Raw genomic sequence first — 26663 nt, forward strand, 5'->3', positions numbered from 1 at the left:
ACTCAACAAAGATTGGATTTACTGAGCACCAATTTTGCACCATACAGCATACTAGGCATTGAGGTAGCGTTGGGCACATTACAGAGAATTAATGAAGTGGCACACACAGATAAGTGAATGAGCAGTGACCAAACAGTGAGCAAGGGCTCTTTTGGGGAAGCTGAGGCAAAGGTCACCTAACCCTGGCTGGGTGGTCAAGGGGGTGTCTCAGAGGAATAACTTCTGAAGATCTAAGTCTTAAGAGGGAGATGGCCAGGTTAAAGGAATGTCAGGTGAGGTCAGGGTGGGTAAACACTTGAAGATCCAGAATCAAGGGAGGTTGGTGTGGCGGAAGTGTGCAGTGTGAGGACGAGAGAGGCAAGGCTGGGGACATCGGCAGAGGCATATCACACAGGGTTTGAGGCTGTGTAAGAGTTTGGATTTTATTTTGGGTGATGAGGGTGGGGCAGTGGTTCTTACCTAGGGGCTGTACATTTGGAAATGTGTGTGGGCTCTTTGGACTGTCGCAAGGACTGTGGGGTGTCAGTGCCAAAAATGCTAAGCCCCTTGTACTGTGCAGGATGGTCCAGCACAACGTTTGTTCTGCCCAAATGCAGGAGCATCCCTGTTGAGAAACACTACATCTTCAATGCTTAGCCAAGAAAGAGTATTTTAGTTTCCAAATATATTCTCTTGTTATCTTATTGTTAATTTCTGATTTTATTACCTTGTGGTCAGAAAGCAAGATCATAATAATATTCTTCCATATAGCTATCATTCTTTCATTTTGATTGCTGGACATTCTGTGCATGTTCCACAGTTTATACATCCATAATCTTGCCTTTGGACATTTGGGTTGTTTATAGGTTTTGCTAATATGAACAGTGACACTGTGAACATTCCTATATATGTCTCCAGGTATACAAGTACAAAAGCCTGTCTTGGATATACCTAGGAATAGAATGCAGGGTTGTAGGAATGTAAATTTTCAACTTTACAAGATAATGCCAAAATTTTTTTTTGTTTGTTTTGAGACTGGGTCTCGTTCTTGCTCAGGCTGGTCTCAAACTCCTGAACTCAGAGGATCCTCCTGCCTCAGCCTCCCAGAGTGCTAGGATTACAGGCATGAGCCACTGCACCTGGCCAATAATGCCAAATTGATTTGCTAATTTACCTGCTTATCAGTGACATGCAAAGTGATTCTATAGCTCTGTATCTTTTCCAATACTTGATATTGTCAGATTTCTTAATTTTTGCCTATCAAGTAGTATCTCACTGTGGTTTTGGTTTCATTCAGTCATTCAACAAATATTTATTGAGTGCTAACTCTGTGCCAGGCACTGCATTAGGACTAGACTTGCATCCCCTTATGATTTATCAGGTTGAACATACTGTCACATGTTTCATGGCCATTTGTGCTTACTCTTCTGTGAAATACCCATTGCAGTGTCCACCCTCTTAGTCTACTGAATATTTAGCCCCACCCATAAGACAACCACAGGCCACCCTTGGCACCCATCTTCTCAGAATGGTGTAGGCCAGGAAATATAGTTGGCCAGCTGCAGAGTTATACCTTCTTTTTCTGCAGGAATCCATCCAGTGGTTTATGTAGCCATCAAGGCTACATCTTTGGAACTCTAGGTGACAGCTCACATGCAAGGATATGAGATCCATATCAGGTGGGGCAGGAGTCATCTTGGCTTCCAAACCTTATGTTTCACAGGAGCTATTGTGTTTTATGACAGTTCCAGAGGTGTAGCTTTCAGGGTCTTCATGAGAGACATGCCCCATTTCAAGAGTCACTGTCCTCCAGGAAGCCCACAGTTATGGCTTCCCATCAGGCATTCACAATTCATCTGTGGTTCCTCCCTGTCCACATGCAACTTACCAATAGGGGCAATTTTTACCGTAAGCTGTGTTGCCTAGTCACGTACTTGACATTCTACCTTTATCTGGTTACCAGGGGAACATAGCTAGAGAGTTAACCAAAAGTCAGATTCTCAAGCAGAAGAGAAATGAGTTTTGTTTACCCTTTGCCCACATCCATTTTAAAAAATCAACTTTATTGAGGTGTAATTGTTGTGCAAAAAGCACTTATTTTAAGTGAACAATTTGATGAGTTTTGACAAATGTATATACCATGTAACCACCATTACAGCAAGGTACAGAATACTTCTATTACCCTAGAAAGTTCCCTTGGGCCTTTTCCTAGTCAATTCCCACCCCCTACCCCTGCAGTAATAGATCAGTCTTTTCTAGAGTTTTAGTCATACAGTATATCCTCCTTTGTGTCTGGCTCTTTTGTTCAGCATAGTGTTTTTGAAATTCATCCATGTGGTTATGTATATTATTAATTAGTTCCTTTTAATGACTAAGTAGTATTTCATTATATGACTATACCTCAATTTGTTTACCTATCTACCTGTTGATTGATATGTTAGTGATTTCTATTTTTGGCTATTATGAATAAAACCGCTATGGACATTTATGTATAAGTCTTTGACTAAAGATCTAGAAGTGGAATTGCTAGATCATATACTAAATATATGTTTAATGTTATAAGAAACTGCCAAATTGTTTCCAAAGTGGTGGTACCATTTTACATTTCCACCAGCAGTAAATGAGAGTTCCAGCTGCTCTACATCTTTGTCATAATTTGGTTTTGTAAGTCTTTAGCTACTCTAGTGAATCTACTGGCATCTCATAGCAGTTTTAATTTGCATTTCCCTGATGACTAATGACATTGAAAATATTTGTATGTACTATTGGCCATTTGTATATCTTCTGTGAAATTCCTTTTCAAACTTTTGCCCATTAAAAAAAATTAGATTGAGTATCTTCTAATTATGAAGTTGTAAAAATACGTATACAGTCTGGACACAAATCCTTTGTTAAATATATGTATTACAAATATTTTCTCCCAGTTATGGTTTATCTTTTCATTTCCTTAACAGTGTCTTTTGACAAGCAGAAGCTTTTAATTTTGATCAAGTTCAGTTTATCAAAGATTTTTTTAATGGTCCATGCTTTTTGTGTCCTACCTAATCTGACTACTCTAGGGTCATGAAGATATTTTCTTAAGTTTTCATGTAGAAGTTTTTATAATTCATAATTTTACATTTAGAGTACATTAGATTTACATTATATTTCAAGTTAATTTTTGTATATAATGTGAGATAAGAGCTGAGGTTCTTTTTAAGACAAATATGGATATCCAATTTTTCTACCTCCATTTGTTTAAAGAAATATGCATAGGTCTATTTCTGGATTCTCTATTCTCTTCCACTGATCTCTATGTCCCTCCTTATGCACTGTCTTGATTATTTTTTATTAATATATTTAATATTTATTAAAATATTGAACATATTTTGGCTGTAGTAGTAATGTACTTTTTTTTTTTGAGACAGAGTCTTGCTCTGTTCCCTGGGCTAGAGTGCCATGGCATCAGCCTAGCTCACAGCAACCTCAAACTCCTAGGCTCAAGCAATCCTTCTGCCTCAGCCTCCTGACTAGCTGGGACTATAGGCATGCGCCACCAGGCCCAGCTAATTTTTTGTATATATTTTAGTTGTCCAGCTAATTTCTTTCTATTTTTATTACAGACAGGATCTCGCTCTTGCTCAGGCTGGTCTTGAACTCCTGAGCTCAAATGATCCACCCGCCTCGGCCTTCCAGAGTGCTAGGATTACAGGCGTGAGCCATCACGCCTGGCCTGTACTTCTTTATTCACACATTAAATAATAAGATCTAGCAGTGGTTCTAATGACTATGCTAATTTTGAAGAAGTGATAGGCACGGCACTGTCTTGATTATTGTAGTTTTATAGTAAATCATGAAATCAGCTAGTATAGGAGCTCCAAATTTGATCCTCTTTTTCAAAATTGTTTTGGCTTTTCTAAGACTTTTGCATTTCCATATAAATTTTAAGGTATTTGTCAATTTGCCAGCTGGGATTTTGACTGGGATTATGTAGAATATCTAGATAACTGGAGAGAATTGACTTCTTATCAATGCATCTTCTGATCCATAAACATGGCGTATCTCTATTTAGGTCTTTTAAAATATCTCTTAGCAGTGTTTTATAGTTTTCAGTATGTAGGCATTCCATATGTGTTGTTAAATTTGTCATTGTGCATAAAAGAGTTAACACAGCAGGCCCGAGACTGCTATCCTTAGAAATGTCTGTTTGCAAGTTTGGCCCTTGGCTGTCATCTGGGAACTTGAGAATTTCTGGGAATTTCAGGAGAATTCTCACCATTCCCAGAACTGAAAAGAGTGGTTCATTGTGTCTGAACAGTTTGTTAAAACAACATAGTTTATGCCACGCTTCTGATTTCCTTCTGAAAGTCGGGAATTTTGGTACATGCTTGGCAGAGGATGGATACTTGATCAGCCCTCCAATAAAAACGCTGGGCTCTGGATCTCTGATGAGCTACCTTGATAGACAACATTTCACATAGGTTGTCACAACTCATTGCTCAAGAAATTAAGTGCATCTTATGTGACTCTACTGGGAGAAGACTGTCAGGGTTGGTTTTTGGGAGAGCTGTCCTAGTTCTTTGGCTCCTGGCTTGGAAGAATCACAAGCCAGGCCAGTGTGACAGAGTGATGACAGACACAAGCAACTCACACAAGCAGCTTCACTGCAGGAAACAGGAAGCTTACAAAGTGAAAGTAAAGTGAGAATACGTTCTGGAAAGAGAAATGGGTCTGTCTCTGTGAGTGGAGAAGACTGAGTTTAACAAGATTTCCCCTTTTATGTTGGTTCCCTAATTCTATGTTAAACTGGGGGTGGAATATTCATGATTTCTCTGAGAAAGGGGTGGGGAATTCCTAGAATGGTGCCCTCCCACTTTCTGTCCTTGTATGGCTGGCTCTGGAATTGTCATGGTGCTGGGGGTGTGCTTTTTACCATGTTAATATATGTTAATGAGAGAAAGGTTACCTTTGGCCATAGGCTCCTAACTTCTGCGTGTGCTCCTGGTGGGGAAAAGTCCCCAACCTCAAGTCCTTGCTGTTGTGGTTTCTTTTCTCTGTTTTCATTGGTCCTAACCCTCAGCCCTTGACCACATCCTCTTATCACCTACCTTGTTACCTGCATGTCTAACCACCTGCCCTGCCACCTGTATACCTTCATCCCTACCTAACAAAAGGTTTTGGAAGTTTGCATCTGGTTTCCTTCAACTTTGCACTATGAATCTTCCCTTTGGTAATTTTGCTTTATATCCTTTCTCTGTAATAAATCAGAGCTGTGAGCATGACCATATGCTGAGTTGTGTGAGTCCTCCTAGTGAATCATCAAGCTTGGGGTGGTCTTAAGGACCCTCAACCACATCCATAAACATTTTTTATATATATTATTTATTTCAGCTTATTATGGGGGTACAAAAGTTCAGGTTATATATATTGCCCATGTCCTGCCCATCCCCCCGAGTTTCTGTCTGCTTTGTCAAAGATCAGATGGCTATATGAGGATGGTTATATATCTGGGTTCTCAGTCCTGTTCCATTGGTCTATGCCTCTGTTATTGTGCCAATACTATGCTGTTTGGGTTACTATAGCCTTGTAGTATAGCTTGAAGTCTGGTAAATTGATGCCTCCCAATTTGTTCTTTTTGCTTAAGTTTGCTTTAGCTGTAATGGGGTCTTCTCTGGTTCCATGTGAAGTGTAGAATTATTTTTTCTAGAGCTGTAAAAAATGATGCTGGTATTTTAATAGGAATTGCATTGACTCTGTAGATCATCTTGGGTCGTATAGACATTTTAACGTTGATTCTGCTGATCCAGGAGTATGGTATGGTTTTCCATCTGTTTATGTCCTCTGCTATTTCCTTCCTCATTGTTTCATTAGTTCTCCCTGTAGAGGTCTTTCGCCTCCTTAGTTAAATATATTCCTAAGTATTTTATTTTCTTTGTTGCTATTGTGAAAATTATTGAGTCTTTGATTTGGTTCTCAGATTGACTGTTGTTGGTTGTATACGAATGTTACTGATTTGTGTACATTGATTTTGTAACCTGAGACTTTGCTGAACTTATTTATCAATTCCAGTAGTCTATTGGCAGAAACTTTGGGGTTTTCTACATATAGGATCATATCAACAGCAAAGACTCATAGTTTGACCTCTTCTGCTCCCATTTGGATGCCCTTGATTTCCTTCTCTTGTCTGATTGCTCTGGCTAGGACTTCCAGCACTATGTTGAATAGAAGTGGTGATAAAAGGCAACCTTGTCTGGCTCCAGTTCTAAGCGGGAATGCTTTCAATTTTTCCCCGTTCAGTATGATGTTGGCTGTGGATTTGTTGTATATGGCTTTTATCGTTTTGAAGTAAGTCCTGTCTATGCCTATCTTGTTAAGCATCCTTATTGCCCTTTCCGTCTGGCGGTGGCCATCAGATAAGCCAAGATTGGTGCATACAAGTATATCCAGGAGCTATGGAGGAAGAAGCAGTCTGATGTAATGCGCTTTCTTCTGAGGATCCGCTGCTGGCAATACCGCCAGCTCTCCGCGCTCCACAGGGCTCCCCGCCCCACCGACTGGATAAAGCACGCAGACTGGGATATAAGACCAAGCAAGATTATGTCATATATAGGATTCATGTGCGCTGTGGTGGCCGCAAACGCCCAGTTCCTAAGGGTGCAACCTATGGCAAGCCTGTCCATCATGGTGTTAACCAGCTAAAGTTTGCTCGAAGCCTTCAGTCTGTTGCAGAGGAGAGAGCTGGACACCACTGTGGGGCTCTAAGAGTCCTGAATTCTTACTGGGTTGGTGAAGATTTCACGTACAAATTTTCTGACGTTATCCTCATTGATCCATTCCATAAAGCTATCAGAAGAAATCCTGACACCCAGTGGATCACCAAACTGGTCCACAAGCACAGGGAGATGCGTGGGCTGACATCTGCAGGCCGCAAGAGCCGTGGCCTTGGAAAGGGCCATGAGTTCCACCACACTATTGGTGGTTCTCGCTGTGCAGCTTGGAGAAGGCGCAATACTCTCCAGCTCCACCATTACTGCTAATATAATGTTTGTAAAATTCATACCTAATAAATAATTTAGGACGGCCTGTCTGCTTAAAGGTGTTATTTGTCTGGTTTTTTTTTTTTTTTTGAGACAGAGTCTCACTCTGTTGCCCGGCTAGAGTGAGTGCCCCAGCTGTGGCGTCAGCCTAGCTCACAGCAACCTCAAACGCCTGGGCTTAAGCGATCCTACTGCCTCAGCTTCCCGAGTAGCTGGGACTACAGGCATGCGCCACCATGCCCGACTAATTTTTTCTATATGTATTTTTAGTTGGCCAGATAATTTCTTTCTATTTTTAGTAGAGACAGGGTCTCACTCAGGCTGGTCTCGAACTCCTGACCTCGAGCGATCCTCCCGCCTCGGCCTCCCAGAGGGCTAGGATTACAGGCGTGAGCCACCGCGCCTGGCCTTGTCTGTTAAACTAGTCTGCAGATTGTTTCATGAATGCTTTGTCAAATTATGAAGTTAAAAGTGCAATAATGTTTGAAGACTATAAGTGATGGTGTATCTTGTTTCTAATAAGATAAACTTTTTTTGTCTTTGCTTTATCTTACTCGGGAGTTATATGTCAGTGTTTAAAACATGCTGTGTGGTATAATAGGTGTAAAATAAATTCTTTACAAGAGAGGAAAAAAAAGCATCCTTATCATAAGAGGGTGCTGAATTTTGTTGAATGCTTATTCTGCGTCTATTGAGAGGATCATATGGTCTTTGTTTTTACTTCTGTTTATGTGGTGAATTATATTTATAGATTTGCAAATGTTGAACCATCCCTGCATCTCTGGGAGGAAGCCTACTTGGTGTGATGGATTATTTTTTTGATGAGCAGCTGAATTCGATTTGCTAGGATTTTATTGAGAAGTTTTGCATCTATATGCATAAGCAATATTTTTCTGTAGATTTCTTTTTTTGTTGAGTCCTTTCCTAGCTTTGGTATCAGGGTGATGTTGGCTTCATAAAACATGTTGGGGAGAATTCCTTCCTTTACAATGTTATGGAATAATTTCTGCAGGATAGGCACCAGTTCTTCTTTGTAGGTCTGGTAAAATTCAGGTGTGAAACCATCTGCTCTGGGACTTTTTTAGGAAGGTTTTTTATTTCTCTTTCAATTTTGGTACTTGATATTGGTCTGTTCAGGAATTCTGTTTCTTCCTGATTTAGGCTAGGGAGGCTGTTTGTTTCTAAGAATTTGTCCATTTCCTCTATGTTTTCAAGTTTATGTGCATAGAAATTTTTATAGTATTCAGAGATGATATTTTGTATTTCCATGCTATCAGTTGTAATTTCTCCATTTTCATTTCTGATTGAGCTTATTAGAGTCCTTTATTTTCTGCTTCTGGTTAATCTAGTGAGAGATGTGTCAATTTTGTTTATCTTTTCAAAGAACCAACTTTTTGTTTCATTAATCTTCTATATATTTCTTTTGTTATCAATTTCATTTAGTTCTGTTCTGATCTTGGGTATTTCTTTTCTTCTGCTGGGTTTGGGATTGGTTTACTTTTCCTTTTCCAGTTCTTTGTGTTGATTCATTAGATTATTGGTTTGTGACCTTTCTGTCTTTTGGATGTAGGCATTTATGGCTATGAATTTTCCTCACAGGACTGCTTTAGCTGTGTCCCAGAGATTTTGATAGCTTGTGTTCCTTTTATCATTTAGTTCAAAGACTGTTTTGATTTCTTTCTTAATTTCCTCCTTGACCTGAATATCATTCAGCAGTAGGTTGTTTAGTTTCCATGACGTTGTGTAGAGACGAGTATTTCTGTTGGAGTTGATTCCTAATTTTACTCCACTATGATCTGAGAAGATGCATGGTATAATTTCTATTTTTTTTAAATTTGTTGAGACATGTTTTGTGGCCTAGGAAATGGTCAGTCTTAGAGAATGTCCCATGAGCTGATGAGAAGAATGTATATTCAGTGGTCTTGGGATAGAATGTTCTGTAAATGTCTGTTAGGCCCATTTGTTCTAGAGTTCTATTTAAGTCCATTGTTCCTTTATTTTCTGTTTGGAAGATCTGTCCTGTTCTGTCAAAGGGCTTTTGAAGCCCCTGGCTATTACAGTGCTGCTGTTTATCATTTTGTTTAGATCAAGTAGGATTTGCTTTATGAATCTGGGTGCATCTGTGTTGGGTGCATAAATATTTAGAATTGTTATGTCTTCTTATTGAATTTTTCCCTTTACCATTATATAATGACCATCTTTATCTTTCATTACTTTTGTTGAAGACTAAGTTATCTGATATGAGAACTGCTACACGAACTTTCTTTTCATTTGTGTGGAATATTTTTTTCCATCCCTTCACCTTGAGTCTGGATGCATCCTTGTGGGTTAGATGTGTTTCCTGGAGGATACTTGGCTTGTGTATATTTATCCATTCAGCCAGTCTATGTCTCTTCAGTGAGGAGTTCAAGCCATTCACATTTATTGAAAGAATTGATAAGTGGGGTGGATTTCTGTTGATCCTGTTGAGTAGAACTTTGTTACTTCGTTTTATCTCTTGAGCCATTATGGTGTCTGTCCTTTGACCTTTAGCTTTTGAGTGATTTTACACTGGTGAGTGTCTATTGTGCTGATCTGTGTATAATGCAGTTCTAAGTACTTCCTGTAGGGAAGGTCTTGTCTTGACAAATTCCCTCAGTGTTTGCGTGTCTGAGAAAGACTTTATTTCTCCCTCATATATGAAAGGATACAAAATTTTAGGCTGGGCATTATTCTGTTTGAGAAGACTGAGACTGGGGCCCCAATCCTTTCTGGCTTGTAAAGTCTCAGTTGAGAAGTCTACAGTTAGTCTGATGGGTTTTCATTTGTAAGGTACCTGCTCCTTTTGCCTTACAGCTTGTAAGAGCACCTCTTTCATGTTAATTTTGGCCAGTCTGATGACTATGTGTCATGGTATTTGCCTCTTTGCAATGAATCTCCCAGGAGTCCTCTGAGCTTCTTGCACCTGGATATCCAGATTTCTAGCAAGGCCAGGGAAATTCTCCTCAATTATTACCTCAAATAAATTATCCAACCCTTGTGTATTTTCTTCTTCACCCTCAGGGATGCCTATGATTCTTATATTAGGCCTCTTCACATAATCCCATATTTCTTGTAGGCTTTTCTCATTCCTCTTATTTATCTGCTCTATCTCTTTGACTAACTTGTTTAATTGAAAGCTATTATCTTCAAGCTCTGAGATTCTTTCTACTGCTCAATCTAACCCATTCCTAAGGTTTTCCAGCATGCTTTTTAATTCCTGGAATGAATTTTTCATTTCCAGAAGTTCTGCTTGATTTTTCTTTAATAATTCAATTTCCGTAGTGAATTTTTCATTCATTTCCTGCATTGTTTTTGTGGTTTCCTTGTGTTGGGTTTCCATTTTATATTGCATTTCATTCGGCTTCCTTGCAATCCATGTTTGAAATTCTTCATCTGTCATTTCAATATTCTGATTTTGGTTGGTATGCCTTGCTAGAGAGCTGGTGCTCCCTTTTGGGAGTATCCTTTTGCTCCGATTCTTCATATCTCTGGAGTTCTTTCACTGATTCTTTCTCATCTGGGGCAGCTGTTGCTTCTTACCTTTGGATTTTCTTTTTCAAACTCCACGTTTTCTAAAAAGCCTAGAGAACACATTTCAGGCTCTCCTCTTTCCTTTCATGTTTATCATTTTGGTGAATTATTGGAAAATGACAGTTCCAGTCAAAAGGCTCTTTTTTTTTTCTTTTCTTTTCTCTTTCTTTCTTTCTTTCTTTCTTTCTTTCTTTCTTTCTTTCTTTCTTTCTTTCTTTCTTTCTCTCTCTCTCTCTCTCTCTCTCTCTCTCTCCTTCTTTCTTTCATTTTCCAATTCATTTATATCTGTTATTATTTTTGTCATTACTTTCTTCTATTTACTTTGGGTTTTATTTGCTATTATTTTTCTAGCTTCTTGAGGTGGAAGCTTATGTCACTAATTTTGGACCTTTTCAGATGCAAGCATTTAAAGCTATAAATTTTTCTTAAGTGCTGCTTTAGTAGTATCCTACAAATTTTGATGTTATATTTTTATAATAATTAAGCTCAAATGTTTTCTAATTTCCCTTGTGATTTTTTTGACCCATGTATTCTCTAGAAATATGTTGTTTAATTTCCAAATCTGAATTTTCCCAGATATCTTTCTGTTAATTATTTCTAGTTTAATTCTATTGTGATGCAAGAACATACTCTGTATGACCAACATATAGTCTATATTGGTGAATTTCACATGTGTACTTGAAAAGAATGTGCATTTGGCTATTGCTGAGTGAACTGTTTTATACATGTCAGTTAGGTCAATTGGTCAATATGTCTTTGATATACTTTATGATGTTCTGCTTCCTTGTTTATTAGTGAAAAGATAGTGTTGAAATCTCAAGCTACAATTGTGGATTTTTCTATTTCTTCTTTTAGTTCTCTCAGTTTCTTCTTATGTATTTTGAAGCTGTTATTAGGTGTATATGCATTTGATATTGTTATGTCTTCTTGATGAATTGACTCTTTATCTCTATGAAATGTTCCTTTTTATCCCTGGGAATATTCCATATTCTTAAGTTTTATAATTAATGTTTGCATGATATATCTTTTTCCAACCTTTTTTTACCAGCCCATCTGTGTTTATATGTAAGTGGCATTCTTATAGACAACACGTATTCAGTTGATAATGTCTGTTTTTACCTGGAGAATTTGGATATTTACTTTTAATGCAGTTATTGCTGCAGTTGAGTTTAAATCTACCATCTTGCCATTTGTTTTCTGTTATCCCTTCTGATCTGTGTTCCTTTTATGCTTTTTTCCTTCTTTTGGATTAATTTTGGATTAGTTTATTATTTCTTTATTCTTCAATTTTGTTGAAGAAATTGTTTTATTTTCTATGCCTATTTATTTATTTATGCTTTGGACACTGGAGTTTACAACGTGTGTCTTTAACTCATCAAAGTCTGCCTTCAAATAATATTACATCTTCCTTTCTTTTGTGCTATTATTGTTGTACATTGTATTTGTACATTTTAATAAGGTCACAATACATTATTAATATATTTTTTTTTTTGAGACAGAGTGTCTCTTTGTTGCCCGGGCTAGAGTGAGTGCCGTGGCATCAGCCTAGCTCACAGCAACCTCAAACTCCTGGGCTTCAGCGATCCTACTGCCTCAGCCTCCCGGGTAGCTGGGACTACAGGCATGTGCCACCATGCCCGGCTAATTTTTTCTATATATATTTTAATTGGCCAGATAATTTCTTCCTATTTTTTTTAGTAGAGACGGGGTCTTGCTCTTGCTCAGGCTAGTCTCGAACTCCTGACCTTGAGCGATCCACCCGCCTCGGCCTCCCAGAGTGCTAGGATTACAAGCGTGAGCCACCGTGCCCGGTCATTATTAATATTTTTTATTTAAACATTCTTTTAAATTTTTTTGGGGGGGAGGCAACAAGGTCTTTCTCTGTCACCCAGGCTGACAGAGATTGCAGTGGCCTGATCATAGCTCACTGCAACCTTGAATGCCTGGGCTCAAGTGATCCTCCAACCTCAACCTCCTTAGTAGCTGGGACTACAGGCATGCACCACCATGATTGGCTAATTTTTCCATTTTTTTGTAGATGTGGAGTCTTGCTATGATGCCTAGGGTGGTCTTGAACTTGTAGCCTCAAGCAATCCTCCCGCCTTGGCCTCCCAAACTACTGGGATTACAGACATGAGTCACTGTACCCAGCCAAGAGATTTAAAAATGGGAAAAATGTCTTATATTTACCTGTATATTTACCACGCCTGGTGTGCTTCATTCCCTTTTGTATATCTAGGTTTCCATCTGGTATGTTCCCTAACAATTGTTAACATTCCTTGTACTACTGCAGGACTGCTGGTAACAAATTCTCTCAGCTTTTGTTTTTCTGAAAAAGCCTTTATTTCACCTTCATTTAAAAGATATATTTTCAGATATAGTATTTTATGTTAACAGTTTTTTTTCCTCCAGCAGTTTAAAGATGTAATTTCATTGTTTTCTGGCTTGTATAAATATATGGTGACTAGCCTGAGCAAGAGTGAGACCTCGTCTCTACTAAAAATAGGAAAATTAGCTGGGTGTCGTGGTGTGTGCCTATAGTCCCAGCTACTTGGGAGGCTGAGGCAGGAGAGTCACTTGAGCCCAGGAGTTTGAGGTTGTTGTGAGGTAGGCTGATGCCACGGCACTCTGCTCAGGGCAACAGAGTGAGACTCTGTCTCAAAAAGAAAGAAAGAAAGAAACCTATGGTAAATCTTATCTTTATTTCTCTGTATGTAATATGTTTCCCTCCTCCCTGGCTGCTTTTAATTGACAAAAATTGTATATATTTATGGTGTACAAAATGATGTTTTGATGTATATACATTGTAGGATGGCTAAATCAAGCTAATTAACATATGTATTACCTCAAATATTGATTTTTGTGATTAATTTTACTTTTTAAAAAGTTGACAGAATTGTGTGTTATTCATGGTGTAGCTGCTTTTAAGATTTTCTGTTTATCACTGGTTTTCAGCAGTTTGGTTATAATACACCTTGATGTGGTTTTCTTTGTGTTTATCATGTTTGGGGTTCATTGAATTTCTTGATCTGTGCAATTACAGTTTTGATCACAAAGGGGATTTTTTATTTTTATTTCTGCAAGTACAGTCATGCACCACATAATGATGTTTCAGTCATTGATGGACTGCACATATGATGACAGTCCCATAAGATTATAAAGGAGCTGAAAAAATTTCTATTGCCTAGTGATATTGTAGCCATCATAATATCAGAGTACAATTACTTTATAATTTAATAAATTTAGTATAGCCTAAGTGTACAGTGTTTATAAAGTCTGTAGTAGTGTACAGTAATGTCCTAGGCCTCTACATTCACTCACCACTCACTCACTGACTCACCCAGAGCAACTTGCAGGACTACAGGGGCCATTCATGGTAAGTGCCCTGTACAGGTGTGCCAATTTTTATCTTTTATACTGTATTTTCACTGTACCTTTTCTATGTTTAGATACACAAATACTTACCATTGTGTTACAGTTGCCTACAGTATTCAGTACAGTAACATGCTGTATAGGTTTGTAGCCTATGAGTAACAGTGTAGGTGTGTAGTAAGCTATACTATATAGATTTGTGAAGTACACTCTGATGTTCGCATGACAAAATTGCCTAACAACACATTTCTTAGAACATATCCCTGTTGTTTAGCAATGCACGATTATATTTTTTTATGTTCTGCCTGTTTCCTTATGGGACTCTACACATATGATAGGTCACTTAATATTAGCCTACTGGTGCTCTGTTCATTTTCTTTTCAGCTTTTGTCTCTGGGTGCTCCATTTTAGATAATTCCTATTGTTATGTCTTCAAGTTCATTTATCTTTTCTTCTGGAACATCTCATCTGTTGTTAATCTCATCCAGTGAATTTTTCATTTTAGATATTGTATTTTTCATTACAAGAAGCCCCATTTGGCTATTTTTATATCTTTCTCTCATTTTGGCCATGCTTTCCTTTAAACATTTGGACTTAGTTTAATGTCCTTATCTGCCAATTCCATCACCTTTGTCATTTTGAGGTCAGTCTGTTTCTATTGACTGATACTTCTCCTTGTTATAGTACATATTTTCTACTTCTTGGCTTATCTGGTAATTTTTTATTGGATACTTGACATGAGTTTTACATTATTGAGTGTCTATATTTTGTTAAGAGTGTTGAGCTTTGTTCTGGCAGGCATTTAAAGTACTTGCATTTGAGTTTGACCCATTTGAGTCTTGTCTTTAAGCTTTGTAGGGGCACCTCTAGAGTAATCTTTATTTTCAGGATAGTTCAGCCCCACCTCTAAGGCATGACCTTCTGGTCATGACTGGTTGAAACATGAATGCCTCCTAGGCCTGCATGAGTTCTGGGAATTATTCAGCTTAGGAGTTTTCCCCTTTGCATGCATGGCTTAGTATTCAGCAAAGACTTAAGGGGGACCCTATGCAGATTTCTATAGCTCTTTATAATGTATTGTTCCATTCTTTCCAGAATTCTGTCCAGTTTTTCAGCTTCTCTGACCTTTAAGTTTTGTCTCCTTAGCTCAAGGAGATGTCAGTGCTTTGCTTGGGACCCCTTTTTGGTCCTGTGTCCTGAAATGTGCCTCTAGGCAGAAATCCAGGGTGATCACAATGCTCCCATCTTTGGGGGTCACAGTCCTGTGCTATTTTATAATTTTTGAAGAAAAATAAATAAATAAATAAATAAACAAACAAATAAATAAAAATACAAATTTTGGAAAGTCTTGTTTCATAAAGATTTTTTAGTTGTTTGCAGTGGGGAGAGTGAGTATAAATCCTGGTTCACTGTTAGTCCATCGTAGCTAGAAGTGGCAGTTTCCACATTGATTTTTTAAAAATTTTTTAAATTAAAAAAAAATTGTCCTACATTGATTTATAGGAATTCTTCATATATTCTTGATGCAAATCTATTGTCAGTTACATGCATTATGAATATCTCTCCCAGTTTATAACTTGTTTTTTCCAATTTAAGGTATAGTTAACTATACTATCCAGGTCTGTTTCACTGACTATACTTTTCAGGTCTTTCCCCACTGATTGGCTGGACATACCACCTTTGTCATATATCAAAATCCTATGTAGTTGTGGTTCTATTTTGGGGTTTTCTGTTATATTCCTTTTTTTTTTTTTGGTCCATCCTGCACTAATACCACACTGTTTTAATTGTTATTGTTTCATAATATGTCCTGATGTCTGATAGGGCTAGTCCCCATCCAGAATTTTCTTCAGAAGAAGTGTCCTGCGGATTTGAGTATTCCTGTTCTTTCACTCTTTCATGTAAATTTTAGAATCAGCTTATTGAATTCTGTGAAAAATTCTACTGTGATTTTTAAAAAAACATTTATTTTGAGTCAGGGTCTTGCTATGCTGTCCAGGCTGTTTTGAACTCCTGGGCTCAAGCAATCCTCCTCCCTCAGCCCCTTCAGCAGCTGGGACTAAAAGGCGCATGTACCATCATCCCTGGCCTATTTTGATTTTTGTTGGAATTGCTTTTTTTCTGGAATATTTTAAAATCAATCCTAGGCACTTTTATGTTATTTCATAAGTATTTTGGTATGTATCTCTAATGGTTAAGGACTTTGCTATTTAACGTAACAACAATAACATTATTACTTCTAATAAAATACTGAGAATTGACATATTTTTAAAATGTTAATTTTCCTATATATGAATATGGTCTATCTCTCCATTTATTAATGTCTTCTTTGATGTAATTTTTCCATCCCTTTATTTTTCAACTTTTTGGATTAGCAAGTTTTATATTTGTGTCTTATAAATGCTTAAAACTAAATTTTTATTTATTTATTTATTTATTGTTTATTTATTTTTTTTGAGGCAGAGTCTCACTCTGTTGCCCAGGGTAGAGTACCGTGGCGTCAGCCTAGCTCACAGCAACCTCAAACTCCTGGGCTCAAGCAATCCTCCTGCCTCAGCCTCCCAAGAAGCTGGGACTACAGGCATGCGCCACCATGCCCGGCTAATTTTTTCTATATATATTTTCAGTTGTCCATATAATTTCTTTTTATTTTTAGTAGAGACGGGGTCTCGCTCTTGCTCAGGCTGGTCTCGAACTCCTCAGCTCAAACGATCCACCGGCCTCGGCCTCCCAGAGTGAAAACCAGATTTTTAAAATTCAAGTCCAAGTTTATCTTTTTTTTTTTTAAGAGATGAGGTCTTTCTCTCTATTGCCCAGGCTAGAGTACAGTGGCAAAATCATTTCTCAGTGCAGCCTTGAACTCCTGTGCTCAAGTGAATCCTACCCTTTCAGCCTTCCAAAGTGTGGGGATTACAGGCACGAGCCACCACGCCCAGCCAAAATTTGTCTTTTAATAGCTGAATTTAATCTATATATATTTATATACTTGGTCTTATACATGCCATATGATTTTTTATTTTCCATTTACTATGTTTTGTTATTTGTTCTTTGTTTTCTCCTTTCCTTCCTCTGTTGGTTTGCTTTTTTTCTTCTTCCTTTTTCCTCTACCTATTTGGAGGTTATATGTCATATTTCTGTTCCTTTCATAGTTTCCCTAGCTTTTATTTCCCAATTTTTCTATTGTGGTAAAATTTACTGTCTTAACCATTTTAAAGTGATATACAATACATTCATAATGTTATATAAACGTCACCACGACCCATCTCCAGAACTCTTTTCATCTTGTAAAACTGAAACTCCGTACCCATTAAATGATAACTTCTCATTTCCCCTTCCCCCAAGCCCCTGTCAATCACCATCCTACTTTGATTTTTGACTAATGTTAAGTACCTCATGTAAGTGGAAACATGCAGTATTTATCTTTTTGTGGTTGACTTATCTCACTTAGTATAATGTCCTCAAGATTCATCCATGTTGTAGCATGTGTCAGAATTTCCTTCCTTTTAAGGCTAACTGATATTCATTTGTATGGATATACCACATTTTGCTTATCCATTCATTTGTCGATGGATGCTTGGGTTGCTTCTATGTTTTGGCTATTGTGAATAATGTTGCTATCAACATGGGTGTACAAACATCTCAAGACCCTGCTTTCAATTCTTTTGGGTATGTATATACTCAGGATTGGAATTGCTGGGTCATTGTATTTTTTAATTTTGTGGGGGCTGGGGATGGTGGCTCATGCCTGTAATCCCAGTGCTTTGGGAGGCCAAGGTGGGAGGATCACTTGAGGCTAGGAGTTTGAGGCCAGCCTGGGCAACGTAGCAAAGGCCCCGTCTCTAAAGGAAAAAATAAGAAAAATTAGCCAGGCATGGAGGCACACATCTGTAGTCCCAGCTACACAGGAGGCTGAGGTGGGAGGATCACTTGAGACCAGGAGTTTGAGGGTACAGGAAGCTATGGTTACATCATTGCACTGCAGCCTGAGCAACAGAGCCAGACCCCGTCTCTTAAAAAAACAAAACAAAACAAAAAACGGCCCGGGCGCGGTGGCTCACGCCTGTAATCCTAGCACTCTGGGAGGCCGAGGCGGGTGGATTGCTCGAGGTCAGGAGTTCGAGACTTAGCCTCAGCAAGAGCGAGACCCTGTCTCTACTAAAAAAATAGAAAGAAATTATCTGGCCAACTAAAATATATACATAAAAAAAATTAGCCAGGCATGGTGGCGCATGCCTGTAGTCCCAGCTACTGGGGAGGCTGAGGCAGTAGGATCGCGTAAGCCCAGGAGTTTGAGGTTGCTGTGAGCTAGGCTGACGCCACGGCACTCACTCTGGCCCGGGCAACACAACGAGACTCTGTCTCAAAAAAAACAAAACAAAACAAAACAAAAAACTGTCCTTTTCCCATTGAATGGTCTTGACACCCTTATCAGAATCATTTGACCATATATGGGAATGTTTTTTCTGGGCTCTCTGTTCTATTCATTTGTCTATATGCCTGTCTTTACGCCGGTATCACACTGTTTTGATTACTGTGTAGCTTTGTAGTAAATTTTGAAATTAGAAAGAGTGAGTCCTCCAGCTTTGTTCTTCTTCTTCAAGATTGTTTTGGTTATTCAAGGTCCTTTGAGATTCCATATGAATTTTAGGGATGAGTTTTTCTAATTCTGCAAAAAATTTCACTGGAATTTTGGTAAGCATTGCAGTGATTTCCTAGGTGCCCCCCACCCCTAGGAGAAAGCTCAAACACAGTCCCCTACTACCACAAATTATGCAGTCAAGTTTCCCACATTTGGGGAAATCGCAGGGGTCAGCACATCGGGAGAGCAATGGATAAGCCTTGCCCTGGGAAAACCGCATTCGTAATCATGGTATCTCCCCTGCCAGGTAAGTATAATTCTGCCATTTTTTAAACATATATAATCTACTTTATACTTTCCTAACTCAGTCTAAGGTTAATTAAATCTCTGAAAGGATACGTGAAAAACTGATGACATTGGTTGATTCTGGAGAAAAGAAATGGGTGACAGGGAGATAAGCGTGCAATAGTCTTTTTATAGTAAACCCTTTATACTTTTTGACCTTGAACCATGTGAATGTATTACTAATTACAAAAGGAAATACATATTATTAAAATAAATAATAATGTTAATATCTCAATTCTTTTCCCAAATAAGAACCTTAAAAAGTGTTAACTTCCCTTCAAAGGTTTTCTTCTTCACTTACATGTTACTATTGTCTAGCATGTTATTTATATACTATGTACAAGTGTTTTCAGAATTAGTGGTTATCATTTTCCATAGTTAACACTGATCCAGATTTATCAATACATTCTACAAATGTGTTTGCTCACTATTGCAGCTTGCAACCATGCATCCCTCTGGGTTTGTTTTACTTCTACTGAAATATATCCTGTATGTATTTTAAATTAAATTTTAATTTTAAATATTAAGGTTCAATGAATGGTAAAATATCATGCTTTAAAAAAAATCTTACATCTATGAGTAGTAGATTATTTTAGCCTTTGTTTATCTTAAAATGCTTTTATTTTGTTCTCCTCCATGGTAGTTTGCTAAGTATAGAGTTCTGGATTGAAAATTATTCTCTACCCCTACCCCAATACCCCTGCATTTTCAAGATATTATTCCATTGTCTACCAGCATTTATTGTTGTTGATGAGTCTAATTGACCTTCCTCTGTTTGTAATTTGCCATTTATTTCTGGGATTTTTCCTCTTTTTTCCTCATATGTAATAAGGTTATTGTTTTGCAAAGTTTTTATTGACTTGACTTGTAACATTTAGACAGAAAAGTGCACAAATCATAAATGTAGGTCTATGAATTTTCCATATTGTTGCTTTAGAGTACTCCATTGTATAATTATATGATGAGTCATTTCTCCATTCTACTGCTGAAAGATTTTTGGTTTTTTTTCCAGTTTTGCCTTGTTACAAATAGTACAGCTATGAACATTTTTACACAGATCATTTTTTTTTTTTTTTGAGACAGAGTCTTGCTCTTTTTTGCCCTGGCTAGAGTGCTGTGGTGTCAGCCTAGTTCATGACAACCTCAAACTCCTGGGCTCAAGTGATCCTCCTGCTTCAACCTCCCCAGTAGCTGGGACTACAGGCATGTGCCACCATGCCCGACTAATTTTTTCTATATATTTTTAGTTGTTCAGCTGACTTCTTCCTATTTTTCAGTAGAGACGGGGTCTCACTCTTGCTTAGGCTGGTCGAATCGCTCAGGCTGGTCTCAAACTCCTGAGCTCAAGCGATCCACCCGCCTCGGGCTCCCAGAGTGCTAGGATTACAAACGTGAGCCACCGCGCCCGGCCTACACAGATCATTTGTTAAGATGTTTGTAATTTGTTTGCAGGGCATATACCTGTAAGTGGAATTGTTGGATCATAAGGTATGTGTATATTCAGCTTTAGTAGATATTGCCAAAGAGTTTTCCCTAATCGATTTTCACTTCACCAGCAGTTATACGAGTTTTGGTATCCTTGCCAACACCTGGCACTGTCAGCTAAAAGGTAGCCATTTTCGTAGGTGAGGAGTGGTATCTCATTTAGGTTTGATTTGCATTGCTCTGATTAAGGTAAGCACATTTTCATATGTTATCTCAATATTTTAATGAAGTAAATGTTCAAGACTTTTTTTTAAATTTTTTTTTAAAAATTTGAGACAGAGTCTCACTCTCTTGTCAGCCTAGCTCACAGCAACCTCAAACTCCTGGGCTCAAGCAATCCTTCTGCCTCAGCCTCCTAAATAGCTGGGACTACAGGCATGCACCACCATGCCCAGCTAATTTTTTTCTATATATTTTTAGTTGTCCAGCTAATTTCTTTCTATTTTTTAGTGGAGACCGGGTCTTGCTCTTGCTCAGGCTGGTCTTGTTGCTCAGGCTGGTCTTGAACTCCTGAGCTCAAATGATCCACCCGCCTCAGCCTCCCAGAGTGCTAGGATTACAGGCGTGAGCCACCGCGTCTGGCCTGAATGGTGCGTCTTTAGATTAGTTTATATTTTCTATTTCATGATCATTCTGTTTGCAAATAATGAAAATTGTATTTCTTATATTTTAATCTTTATACCATTTTAGTTTTCCTGCCTTGTTGCAGGAAGGTCTGCAATATAGTGTTGAGTAGAAGTGACAGGAGATACTCTTATCTCATTTCCAATCTCAGGAAGAGAGCTTTCAATAATTCACTATTAAGAATGATGTTTGCTGTGGGGTGTTGTAGATATTCCTTATCAGATTAAGGATGCTCTTATAGATTCCTAATTTGCTGAGAGTTTTTATCATGAATGAGTAGTGGACTTTACAAAATGCATTTTCTATATCTGTTATGATGAATATGATTTCCTTCCTGTTTTTTTCTGTTAATATGGTTACAAGTTGGGTGTTAAAACCACCCTTGTATTCCTGAAATAAACCTCCCTTGATCACGATCTACTCTCCATTTATACATTATTGGATTTGATTTGATAATATTTTGTTTGGAATTTTTACCTGTATGCTTATGAGATATATTGTCTTGTAAAAATTTTCTTTCTTGTAATGAGCTTGTCAGAATTTGGTATCAGTGTTGGGCTGGGTATATTAGTTTGCTAGGTCTGCTATAACTAAGTACCACAAATGGAATAGGTTAAACAACAGAAACTTATTCTTCACAGTTCTGGAGGCTAGAAGTCTGAAATCAAGGTGTCACCAGGGCTGTGCTCCCTCAGAAGGCGCTAGGGAAGGATCTATCTCAGTCCTCTCTCCTAGCTTCTGGTAGTTTCTTGGTTTGTGGCGACCTAACTCCAGTCTCCACATGGCATTCTCCCTGTGTTTGTGTCTGTGGTCAGATTTTCCCATTTTATAAGGACATTAGTCATGTTGCATTAGTAGCCCACCCTACTCCAATGTGACCTCATCTGAACTAATTATATCTGCAACAAACCTATTTCCAAATAAGGTCACATTCTGAGATGCTGAGAATTAAGACTTCAACATATGAATTTTTGGGGGGACATAAATCACCCCATAAAGTTGGGCTCATAAGACGAGTTGGAGAGTTTTATGAGGCATAACCTTCTCTTTGTGTCTGTTTTGGTAGATTATGGGTTGATGTCTTAACCCATTTTGGAAAATTTTCAAGCATTATATCATCAGACACTATTACTTCTTCCTCATTTTTTCTCTCTTGTCCTTCTGGGACTCTAATTATGAGTATTTGCGACTTTACTTACCACATATCTTATACTTTACTTACTTTTTTTTTTTTTTTGAGACAGGGTCTTGCCCTGTTGCCCGAGGTAGAGTGCCATGGCATCATCATAGCTCACTGCAACCTCAAACTCCTGGGCTCAAGTGATCCTCTTGCCTCAGCCTCTTGAGTAGCTCGGACTACAGGTGTGTGCCACCATGTATGGCTAATTTTTCTATTTTTTGTAGAGATGGTGTCTTGCTCTTGCTCAGGCTGGTCTAGACTCCTGGCCTCAAGCAATCCTCATGCCTCAGCCTCCCAGAGTGCTGGGATTATAGGCGTGAGCCACCACACCCGGCCAGATATCTTACAGTTTTCTCTATCCATTCTCTTTTTTCTCTTTGTGAGTTAGGCTATTTTCTATTGACCTATCTTCCAGTTCACTAATACTCTCTTCTGACTTGTCTTATCTGCTCTTAAACCTGTCTCTTGGATTTTTGGTTTCAGTTGATTGTATTTTTCCATTAAAGAAGTTCAATTTGATTCTTTTTATAGAAACTGTTTCTCTAGGAAAATCCTCCATATTTTCCTTCATATTTCTTCATTTATGTCTGTAGTTTCCTTAACATATTGATCATATTTATTTTAAAGTCCTTTTTTGTTATCCCTAATCTTTGAGTCACCTCTAGGTCTGTTTCTGTCATCTTGTTTTTCCTCTCAATTTTCAGTCATAGAGTCCTGTCTTTTAAAATGCCTAGTAAATTTTAATTGAATGACAGGTATTATGTATAAAAAATTGCAGAAGTTCTGGATGATGTTATCTTCTTCCAGAAAGAATTCACCTTTTCCTCTGCCGGGCAGATAGAGTGGGCTGATTTCCTTTGACCATTAGGGGCAGAGCTGAGCGGAATCTGGGTTGGGGTTTTGGTAAAGCTGTCTGGTTCACACCTGCCCCCAGGTGGAGCATCAGGTTTCTAGCAAGGAGCCTGGGGTTCATGAATGAGAATTTTTGTCTTCTCAGTGCAACTGCTGTAAATCACACAGCTACAGTGCTTCCCTCACAATTAAGGGGTCTCCTCTCTTTACATTTAGTTCTTGCATTCCTGCTCAGCTATGTATGTTTAAATGTTTTAAAATATTTTGTCTAGCAATTTTATGTGTTAAGATTGGGATTTGGGATCCCAGGTCAGTTCAGTCCACCATCTTGACTGGAAGTTCCCTGAAGGAGTTTAAGCAGGAGAGTGACATTATCTAGTTCTTCAGAAAAATCCCTTTGTCTGTGGTGCTGAGGATAGATGAGGGGCTGTTGTAGAGATGACCATGGTCTTGACTTGAGAGAATGACATAGCTTTGAGAGGTGTTCAGAGGATAGAGCCTGTGATGCCCAGGGATCAAGTTAGCAGTCGGGGTAAGAGGAGGACTTTGAGCCTGGTACTAGAGTCCTCCCAGAACCAAGAAGCTATGGATAACAACCAGAGTGGGATGAAGGAGAGGAGGAGGAGGGAGTTGCACTGGAGCCTCAGGGTGGGAAGTTGCAGTGAGAGGGAGGAGACATGGATGGTGTGGGGTGAAGCAAATCCAGAGGGCAAGGGCCCACAGGGAGAAGAGGCACTCGTGAAGAGAAGAGACTTGAGAAGTCAGAGGGTGAATACTTGCATTTTTGGCATTCTGAAAGGTCACCAATGGTCCTACAAGCCTGAGACAAACTAGATATTCAAGAGACATTTGCAGAGTATTTTGGTGCCAGAATGGGCTCAGCCTTCCTGCTGTCTGGGAGGAAGCATCTGGGCCCTAGTGGGGAAGGGGCCACTTTGGGGGCTGCAGGGCTGGGACCAGGCCCCCAGCTGTCCCTCTTCTCCTGACCTTTCACTACCCCTAATTCCGGGTTCTCCCTGCTTGCACCGTCACCATAGTGCTCACTGATCTTCAAACCACTTCCAGGTTTATCACTGCCAATAAAACATGGTTCAGATTTTTGACCTTTCCACCTATGGTTGTCCACACTTGGCCTTAACTCACTTCCCCAGACACCCGTGACTCTTCCCTGCATCCTCTCCTCCTTCCACCTGGTCCCTCCAGATGTGTCTCCATGCATTCCATGGGCTTTTAGTTTTGTTGCCCACACTCCTGGAATGCCTTTCCACCAATGTTGATGTTGAGCCAAACTCCAGAAGTGTGCAGAGTTCTCTGTTCCTGGTCCTGGGCAGTTGGTGTTCATGCAGATCGTGCCATGTAAAGGGCATTCCTTCACTCCATGTTTGACACCTGTGGTGTGCCAGGCCCCGGACTAAGTGCTAGGCTGGGCATTAAAACTCACAGATCATACCCTGTTCTGAAGGTGCTTCCAATCCAGAGATGCTGAATGATAGCCCTGGTTAGTCAGGGGCAGTGGCACAGGGCACCTGTGCTGGTATTATATGAGCTGAGGTCCAGAGCTGGTACCATTGACAGTGTTGCTTTGCAGGGCAGGGGATGTAGTAGAAACTTGGAGATTTTGTTCCATAGATACTTGTAGTGTTTAATTTTGCAAACAAGAGTGGATTTAATTATTACTTATGTAAATAATTTTTTTTAAGTTTTTTTTTAGAGACAGGGTCTTGCTGTGTCACCCAAGCTGGAGTGCAGTGGCATCATCATAGCTCACTGCAGCTTCCAACTCCTGGACTCAGGGGATCCTTCCACCTCAGAATCCTAAAGTACTGGGATTACAGGTGTAAGCCACTGCACCCAGCCAGTAATGTTTTCTGATTGAAAAATAAATTTGCTTTTTTTGGCCTTGGTATAGTTACCTGTGTTGGTGTTCTCCCATGAAGCTCACTGGAACACACCCGTGGCTGAACAAGTTGAATTACTGCTCATTATAGTGAGGCAGGATGCACACTGTGGGGAGTCATGGTGAAAGGGTGCTAGGAAAGGACTTTTTATAGGATTTGGCTTGTTTTGAGTAATTTGGGGAGGGTTTAAGGAAGTAGGCTTTTCTCTGTATTAGCCTCAGTATATCCTATTTGGTTTAGCCTCCAGTCCAGCCTCTGACTGGAGCAAGACTGAAGCTGTCAGTTATAAGGAGGCAGCAGCTGCTCAGATTGGTCAGGATAGGGCACTGCTTGGTCTTTTCTATGGCTTGGACAATGCTCATGTTTTGTCTGTGTCTAGACATAATTACAGAGGGGTCACAGAGTGGCCTTGTCTAATGTTGATTTTCTGTGAAATTATTTATATTTTTACCAGGAGGGCACTGAGGTCTCTATCTCTGAATGCCAGGCCAGCTCCTAGCAGCACCGAGGCCTCTATCTGTGAGTCCCAGGCCAGCTCCTAGCAATGCTGAGGCTTAGCAGATAGGACCAGGCCAGCTCCCACATGGCAGGGACTGCTTTTCTTTCTCCCCTGAAAAATTAACATGATGACTTCAAAATTGCTGTTTCCATTCCTCTTGGTAAATCAACATGCGCACCATCAACTTGTGCCTTTGCTTGGCCAGATCTCCAGGCACTGGGGCTCATTTCCCTCCCTGGGTGGTGTACAGCAGACAGCAGGGCTCTCAGCTGGCAGACATCCCCTGCTCCCCCTGGCTGCATACAGCCCAGTGCTTCTGGAGGCCTCTGTACTATCTGCTCCTAGCTCCTCCTAGCACACCTCAACAGCTTCCCTACTGCTCACTTTACCTGTGCTCACCCCACAGCCTCCCCTGTACGTTCTACCACTGGACTCACCTTCCTAAACACAATCCCCTGCCTGAGTGCCCTTCACCGACAGGATAGGCTTGAGCCCTCCCTGGCCTTTTCTCTTGCACTAGGGGCTTTTGCTGTAGATCCCCCTGGCCCTGGTCCTGGTCCACACCTTCAGACCCTAGCCATCCCCAGGGAGCCTCACCCAAGCCTCTCCCTCTTAGCCAAGGCATGTGTCCTTGAACTTCTCAAGAAAACACTGTCCTTGCACATTTTGCTTAGCAGTTATTCCTGAGCTCCTCCTTTCACTTCTACAGATGTTCTAACCATGTAAAAATTCTGTGTTTTCCTCCTTAGTGTAAAATCCTGATGTGTTTGGGAGTTAGCACTAGACAGGTCGCTTCTCCTAATCAGAATGCTTACAGCACTTGCAGTCACCCTGGAGAAGGAACCGTACCTGCTCAAGGAAACTGGCAGAAAATGGGGGGAAGGTGGAACCATGTTGCCTGCCCCATGCCCAGCATGTGACTAAGCTTAGCCCTGTGTCCCATCTAAGGAGTGTGGACTTCATTCTGAGGGCACCCATTAGAGGGTTGTAAGCAGGTGAGCAGTGTGATCACCATTTCTGCCTGGTGGAGGGCTGATGAGCCTACAGGGTCAGTGTGAGGTGGCTTGAGGCAGGTGGTAGGGAGAGGGGAGGGAGGCTGGCCTTGCTCTGTACTGGGAAGATAATGCAGAAGCAGCAGGTTTCAGGGAGCAGGAGCTTGGCTTTGGGCAGGCCCCAGCTGCCTGTGAACATGGCTTGTGGTGTATGGGTCCCTTCACAAGCACTGAGGTGCCGGTGCCAGTTAAACAAGTGGATTGACAGGCTGGTGGGGAGGAGGTGGAAG

The 26663-nt window shown here is 39.7% G+C and overlaps 1 non-coding gene and 1 pseudogene across 2 annotated transcripts; one reads left to right on the plus strand and one right to left on the minus strand.

Annotated features, from left to right (window-relative positions):
* The first annotated feature begins 248 nt into the window (after positions 1 to 248).
* LOC123644380 lies at positions 249 to 7035 on the plus strand (annotated as a pseudogene). The gene is made up of 2 exons (XR_006737124.1): positions 249 to 272; positions 6382 to 7035. The product of XR_006737124.1 is annotated as a 60S ribosomal protein L15-like (transcript).
* Positions 7036 to 18649: 11614 nt separating this feature from the next.
* On the minus strand, positions 18650 to 18813 carry LOC123645254. Its single transcript, XR_006737464.1, has one exon. It is a non-coding gene; the product is annotated as a U1 spliceosomal RNA (small nuclear RNA).
* Between the last annotated feature and the right edge of the window lie 7850 nt (positions 18814 to 26663).

The sequence above is a fragment of the Lemur catta genome, chromosome 9 (genome assembly GCF_020740605.2).
Source record: "Lemur catta isolate mLemCat1 chromosome 9, mLemCat1.pri, whole genome shotgun sequence".
Taxonomy (NCBI): domain Eukaryota; kingdom Metazoa; phylum Chordata; class Mammalia; order Primates; family Lemuridae; genus Lemur; species Lemur catta.